Here is an 8098-nt window from a genome sequence, read left to right as displayed (position 1 = left end):
CTGGTCTCATAAAAAAGAATGTGGAAATTTTCCCTCCTCTTGAATTTTCTGGAATGATTTGAATTAAATAGGTGTTAATTCTTTGAATGTTTGGTAAAATTCACCTGTAAATCCATCTGATCCAGAACTTTTGTTTGCAGAGTTGTTTTTTTTTTCTTTTTTCTTTTTATTACTGCTTCATTTCATTAGTTGCTATAAGCCTATTCAGGTTTTCTGATAATTCCTGATTCAGCTTTGGAAGATTGTATTTCTAGGGATTTGTTCATTTCACCCAGGTTGTATAATTTGTTGGCATATAGTTACTCGTAGTATTTTCTTACAATCCTTTTTATTTCTGTTGGGTCAGTTGTTATATCACCTCTTTCTCTTCTGATTTTATTTTTTTGGGTCCTCTTTATTTCTTGCTGAGTCTGGCTAAAGGTGCATCAATCTTATTTATATTTTCAAAGAACCAGCTCTGGGTTTCATTGATCTTTTGTATTTTTTTTTTTTAGTTTCTATGTCATTGATTTCTGCTCTGATCTTTATTATCTCCCCCCTTCTACTTCCTCAATGCTTTTCTTGCTGTTCTTTTTCTAATTATTTTAGTTGTCATGTTAGATGTTTTAGTAGAGATTTTTCTCATTTCTTGAGGTATGTCTGTACTGCTATGAACTTTCCTCTCAGGACTGCTTTCACTGCCTCCCATAGATTTTGGGTTGTTGTCTGTTCATTTTCCTTTTTTTCCCAGGGAGTTTTTTGTTTCTTCCTTGATCTCATTGGTAACCTATTCATTGTTTAATAACATGCTATTTAGCCTCCATGTGTTTGAATATTTTTGAGTTTTTTTGTAGTGGTTAATTTCTAGTTTTATGCCATTGTGATCTCTGAAGATGCTTGATATGATTTAAATCTTCTTGAACTTGAAGTGACTTGTTTTGTGTCCTAACATGTGGTCTATTTTTGAGAATGTTCTATGTGCACTTGAGAAGTATGTGTATTCTGCTGCTTTAGGAAGAAATGTTCTGTAAATATCAATTAAATCTATTAGATCTAGTGTGTCATTTAAGGTCTTTGTTTACCTGTTGATTTTTTGTCTTTATCATCTGTACAACAATGACAGTGGGGTGTCATAGTCTCCCAGTATGATTGTGTTGCTGTCTATCTCCCCCTTACAGTCCACCAATAATATTTTATATGTTTAGGTGCTCCTATATTGGGTGCATATATAATTATAAGGGATATTTCTTCCTGTTGGAATGATCTTTTTAGTATTATGTAGTGACCATCTTTGTCTCTTGTTATGGTATTTAATTTAAAGTTTATTTTGTCAGAAGTCAGTATTGCAACTCCACCTTTTTTTAAAATTTTCCATTTGCATAGAATATTTTATTCCATCCCTTCACTTTCAGCCTATCTGAAACTTTGTTCTGAGGTGGATCTCATATAGACAGCATATATATGGGTCCCATTTTCATACCCATTCAGCTACCCTATGTCTTTTGATTGGAGCAGTTAATCAGTTTACATTTAAGGTTACTATTGATATATACTTATTTGTTGCCATTTTTTCTTTTTATGTCAATGTACCCTTGTCTCAGTATTTCCTCCTCTTCTTACAGAAGTTCTATTAGCATTTCTTGCAATGCTGGTTTGGTGGTACTAAATTTCTTTAGCCTTCTTTTGTCTGGGAAGCTCTTTATTTCACTTTCAATTTTAAATTGTAGCCTTACTGAATAATGCAGTCTTGGTTGCAGGTTTTTGCTTTTCATTATTTTGAGAACATCATGCCAATCCCTTCTGGCCTGAAGTGTTTCTGTTGAGAAATCTGCTGTCAGCCTTATGGAGGCTCCCTTGTAGGTCACTGCTTATCTCTCTCTTGCTGCCCTTAATATTCTCTCTTTGTCCTTAATATTTGCGACTTTAATTATGATGTGTCTTGGAGTGGATCTTTTTGGCTTCCTCTTGTTTGGAGCCCTCTGTGCTTCCTGAACTTGTGTGGCTTTCTCCTTCACTAGCTTGGGGAAGTGTTCTGTAATCATTTTTTCCTTCAAGTTCTCTATCCCTTACTCCCTTTCCTCATGCTCTGGTATCCTTGTTTTGCAAATGTTGTTTCACTTCATGTTGTCCCAAAGTTCCCTTAATCTGTCCTCATGTTTTTTAAGTGTTTTTTCTTTTTTCTTTTTTTTAAAATTTTTGTTTAAAGTATTACAGATGTCCCTTTTTCTCCCCAATGACCCGTTCCCCCCCGTTCCTTCCCCCTCCCCAGTGTTTTTTCTTTTTGATACTCTGATGGAGTGGTTTTTTTCTACCTTATCTTCTAATTCACTTATTCTATCCTCTGCTTCCTTGAGCCTGCTTTTAATTCCTTCCAGTGAATTCTTGATATCAGATATAGTATTCTTCATTTCTACCTGATTCTTGTTTATCATATCTAGTTCTTTTTTGTGTGTTTTCACTAAGTTCCTGGACCTTAAAATGAAAGAGAGAGAAAAAAGGATATTATTATTAATAATAAAAATATAAAATAATAATAATGTGTCTTGTGGTTCTCATTAATTTCCTTTAGCATCTTTATAACCATTGCTGTGAACTCTATTTCTGATAACTAGCTTAACTCCATGTCATCCAGGTCTTTTTCTGGCAATTTTTCCTTTTTTTTAGTTTTAGAGTTGCTTTTTTTGTCTCCCCATTTTAGTGACCTTTAGTGTTTGTATCTGTATATTAGATATATTTGTTGTCTTCCAGTCTTGTGGGGTGGGATTTTGTAGTGTATGTCCAGTGGGACCCAGGGATGTGTTTTCCTTATACTTCTGAGTTTTTTGCTCTAGGCATGTCCATTTAGTGGGTGTCCCTTTTGTGAGGCCTTTGGCCTCTCCTGTTGTGATTTGGTCTAGATTGCTTTTGAACCATTCTTGAGAGGACTCTTCTCTCAGATTGGCTAACTGTGTGGCTCAGCCACAATCACGTTGTGTGAGCTCTTGTACAGGTGCTGACAGGGCAAAACAAAACACAATCAAACTGCCAGGGAACAAACAGTACCTTATAAAATATATTGACAATTACAATGAAAACATACCAAAAGAAAGTAGAATTGGGAGAGTGAAATGAGAACAGAAGTGTTAACCCAAAAAAAAAGAAAAGAAAAAAAAGAAAGAGAAAAGGATATTATTGCTAATAGTAAAAAAATAAAAATAGTAATAAGAAAATAAAATAAAAAGTATAAAATAAAGAAGCTACTGGTAGATAAAAAGGGGCAGAGAAAAGATTCTTAAAGGAAAGTAGGGTGAACAAAAAAATTAAGGTTAAGAAGCAAGAATAGGAAAATGTTTGAAAAAATAAAATAAAATTCAGAGACAAACACAAAGAAACAAAAATACTGGAAGACACAAAATAAAAGGAGAGAAAAGAAAAGAAAAAAAGAGAGTTATGTCAATAGAAGAAGAAGAGAGAGAGAGGTAAAGCAAGGACAGGGAAGGAGTCCATTGAGTTATATGGGGGAAAAAAATAGAAAAAAGCAATAAACTTAGTGGTTTTAATGATGATATCCCAACCAAAACATAGAGACTATCCAGAAAATCTTGATAATAGAAAAAAAAAAAACAAGCAAAGCAAGCCAAAAAATTTTTTAAAATATATCTTTATTGATTTCAGAGAGGAAAGGAGAGGGAGAGAGAGAGATAGAAACATCAATGATGAGTCATTGATTGGCTGCAGCCCGAAACCCAGGCATGTGCCCTGACCAGGAATCGAACCCCGATCTCCTGGATCCTAGGTTGATGCTCAACCACTGAGCAAAGCCCAGTTGGGCAAGCCAAATTTTTAAAAAAATAATTGATAATGTAAAAAATATAAAACAATAAAAAATTTAAAATATAATATTTTTCTTTATCCCTTTTAAATAAAGGTCAATCAGGTGAGTTTCTTCTGGACAGCTTATGTTGCCTGAGGCTCACTGTTTTGTATGCTGATTTCAGGACTCCAGGGAGGTACTTGTGTGTCACCCAATGTCAGGAACTCTCTAGGTTTGCCTCTGGTGTCCTTAGGTAGTTGGTTGGTCTGAGGCTCTCTTTGGACCACATCTACTTGTCAGCTATTTTGCCTCCCCCTTATAGTTGCTGAATCTTTCTCCAGAGTCTTCTGAAGAATATTTGGAGTGCAGCCAAGCTATTGTAGCTTGAGATATTGCTCCCCTTATTTGGAGGTTTCTCTGTCAGGCACTTACTGTGGGGAAGTTAGTCTCTGCTTCAAAGCCAACTCCTCATTCTCTACCCTATCCTCCAATTCTAGTTCCCCATACAATGGCCTGCTGCAGTTTCAGATTGAATTCAGTCTGTTGCCTTTTCTGTACGGGCAGGTTTAGTGACCTAGGTTCAGTGGGTTTGATTTAAAAAAGATTCTGGTGAGCTCTTTGCCTACCCAGCCCCTTGCAGAGGTTTTAAGCTTTTTGTCCATTTTCTAAACAGTAGTCCCTGAGAGTCTTATTCTGATATTTTCATCCTGTGAGCTGTTCTCCCTTCCCCCTAAGGACTGTGTGATGCAGGGGCTATCTGGGGCTTCAGTGAGCTGAACCAGCCCCTTTCCTGTTGGGGGTGGTATTCCAAACCTTTGGGATAGATAGTCTTGCTCCACACCTCCTTTCCCAGATCTGGTTGGCTGACTCACAGAGTGTTCAGTTCAAACTCTCCACAATGCAAGCACAAATCCTGGCTTTCACTGGTCTGTCATTGCAATGCAAGCCAGGAATGTGGACACCAGTTCAGCAATCAAGAATTCAAAAACCCACAAAGCAACACACAGGCAGAGAACCCACTATGAGATGTCCCGTAGCCCCATCACCTTGGAACCAAGTAGGAGGGGTCACAAAGGTCCATGCAGCTCTCATGCACACCTGATCTCAGTAAAGCTGGGACAGCCCCTTGTGTGCTATCCTGGCTCCCCTTAGAACTGGTCAAAAATCCTCAATTTGCCACACCAGTAGCTCCGGTCCTTCTCCTGAGGTGGGAAGTCTCTCTTCCCCTTCCTTGTGCCACACAGTTCAAATGTTTCCTGGGATTCTACACAATGCCTTATAGTGAAGCAGAGGGTTCTTGTAGGTGTCTGCTGAGTGCAGCCCTCTGGCCCCTTTCTGTTAGGAAGCTACACACTGCAGGACAGCCTTTCCTGTGGTCAGCACTGGGGATGAAATTCTCCTGTCCTGGCTGCCACCATTAGGCATGTTTTTTTTCCTGGGAAGGCATGGTCCCCTCTACGCAGGCACACTGATCATCTGGCTCCCTCTGCCTGCTGTGCAGAGGCTCTCCTTCCCTTCTCCTCCACCCCAGGTTTGAGATCGCAGGTGTTGGATGTTATTCCATGCTCCCAAGTGGAGAGAGCTTTGCAGCCTCCAACCCTCAAACCTCACAGCCCAGCACTGGCTTCAGGGGGACTCTCCCTTTCAACACCCCCCTCTCTTACCAGACTCTATGATGATTTTTCAGTGCTTCTTACTTAAAATATGTCCTCTCAGGTATATTTCTCTTGTTTTTCCAAGCTTGTTACATAGTATTTTAGTGGTAAATTGTGTTCATGGCTGGGAGCAAGGACGCTCTGCTTCTTGTCAGAGTGCTGCCATCTTCCCTCTCCTGTCCTTTGATTTTAAATCATAACTTTGCTGGGTAGAGTAATCTTGGTTGTATGTCCTTGCTCTTCATCAATTTGAATATTTCTTGCCACTCCCTTCTGCCCTGCCAAATATTTGTTGAGAAAACAGTCGACAGTCTTATGGGAGCTCCCTTGAAGGTAACTAACTGCTTTACTCTTGCTCCTTTTAAGAGTCTCTCATTGTCTTTAACTTTTTGCATTTTAATTATGATGTTTCTTGGTGTGAGCCTCTTTGAGTTCATCTTGCTTGGGTCACTCTGCCTTTTTTGGACTAGTATGTCTATTTCTTTCATCAGGTTAGGGACATTTTCTGTCATTATTTTTTCAATTAGGGTTTCAATTTCTTGTTCTCTCTTTTCTCCTTCTGGAACCCCCATGATGGAAATGTTTTATGCTTCATGTTTTCCCAAAGGATCCTTACGCTGTCTTTATTTTTTTGGATTCTTTTTTTCTTTTTGCAGTTCTGATTTTGTGTCTTTTGCTTCCTTATATTCTGAATCATTGATTTGATTCTTGGCTTTATCTACTCTATTGTTCATTCCCTGTAAATTGTTTTTAATTTCAATTAGTATTTCCTTTATATCTGACTGTGGGTTGTTGTTTTTTTTGTTGTTGTTTGTTTTGGTTTTTTGTTTGTTTTTTATGATTTCTATGTCTTTTTACCTGCTATTGAAATACTAAGTTCCTTGAACATCTTCTGAACATTTGTTTTGAACTTTGTATCAGGTAGTTTACTTGCCTCCATTTCATTTAGTTCATTTTCTGGAGATTTCTCCTTTTATTTGTGTCCTGTTTCTTGTCTCTGCATTTTTACTGCTTCCCTATGTTTGTTTCTATGTATTAGGTAGAGCTGCTATTTTTCCTGGACTTGGTAGAGTGGTTTTACTTAGTAAGTGTCCTGTAAAGGCCAGTAGTGCAGCCTCACCAGTTACCTGAGCTAAGAACTCCAGGTTCACCCCAGTGTGGGCTGTGTGTACCTTCTTGTTGTAGTTGAGCCTTGATTGCTGTTGGTGTCACTGGGAAGGATTGACCACCAGGGCAATGGGCAATGAGGATCATTTGTGACTACTGTGCAGGTACTGCTGTGCAGAAGTCAACTCTGTGAAGCAGGACTTGCTTCAGTGGGGCTTTGGTGCTCACTGAATCCACCTCTTGAGTTTGTTACTCGTGGAGGTGATAGCATAATAATCTGGTGTGGTCTGAAGCTGTCTATCAGGTGCACTGGCTCTGGGGCCTCCTGGTAGGTGCAAAGTCAGCCACTACCTCTTTTCTGCCTGGGACTACCAGCTTGAGCTACAGAGTGATCTGCAGATGACTGGTACTTGTGCTGGGTTTGGAGGTGCACAGGAGAGTCCAAGCTGTGAACCAAGACTGGCTGCCACTAGTGCTGGGCATGAGGCCACTTAGCAAGATATATGGGATAGACAGAGGCTAGATGCTGCTTGTTTCAGAGATTTTAGGGAAGTCAGAAGAATGAAGCTAGAGAGGTTATTTATATGTAAAAGTTACTGCAAACAGCTTAGGTGGGTTTGCAAGTTATATGGGGTGGGGGGTCTCAGGGAATTACCAGAGCAGGGCAAACATTTTGAGCCAGATTGATAGAGACTCAGATATGGTGTCCACCTGCTGGCTCTGTGGAGGTGGTTCTCAGAAAAAAACCAATGACCACTGCCAGCACTTTTGGCTGGCAGAAAGCTGTTCTCCAGGTCTCACCCAGATGCCAGACAATTTAGTTCCTCCCAGTATGTCTATGGTGCCTTTCAAATTGGTGGCCTAGTGCTGAAGCTCAGAGGAAGTGAGTGCAAATCAGTGGGTGCACCCTTTAGGAGGTACTGCTATGGACTCCAGGAGCTCTATGTCTCCCTCAGCCACAATGCCTACTGGTTTTTACAGCAAGAAGTTATGATGACTTCTCTTCCTGGCTGTGCAGCCCTGGGCTGGGAGGCCTTGTGTGGGACTGGGACCCCTCACTCCGCAAGAAGGACATCTGCAGCTGAGATATCCCTCTTGACTTTTATCCACTACACAAGGGTGTGGGGCCAGCTAGTCTGCTTTTCCATGTCTCCTACCAGTTTCAATGTGGTTTCTTCTTTATATTCTTAGTGGTAAGACTTCCATTCAGCTTGATTTCAGGCAGCTCTGAATAATGATTATTCTGTAGTTTAGTTGTAATTTTTTTAAAATCCTCACCCAAGGATAATTTTTCCTTTACTTTTCAGAGAGAGTGGAAGGGAGAACAAAAAAGAGAGGGGGAAAGAGAGAGAGAGAGACATCAATGTGAGAGAGACACATCAATTGGTTGCCTAGTACAAAAGCCCAGACCAGGGCCCAGGATCAAGCTTGCAACTGAGGTACATGCCTTTGGCCAGAATAGAACCCAGGACCCACGAATCCAAACCAGCTAGGGTTTTAGTTGTAATTTTGATGTGGTTGTGGGAGGATTTGAATACCACATTTACCTCAAAACTTTAATCTT

The sequence above is a fragment of the Miniopterus schreibersii genome (genome assembly GCF_964146895.1).
Source record: "Miniopterus schreibersii genome assembly, chromosome: X".
In the NCBI taxonomy this organism is placed as follows: Eukaryota; Metazoa; Chordata; class Mammalia; order Chiroptera; family Miniopteridae; genus Miniopterus; species Miniopterus schreibersii.
Note: the sequence above shows the minus strand (reverse complement) of the source record.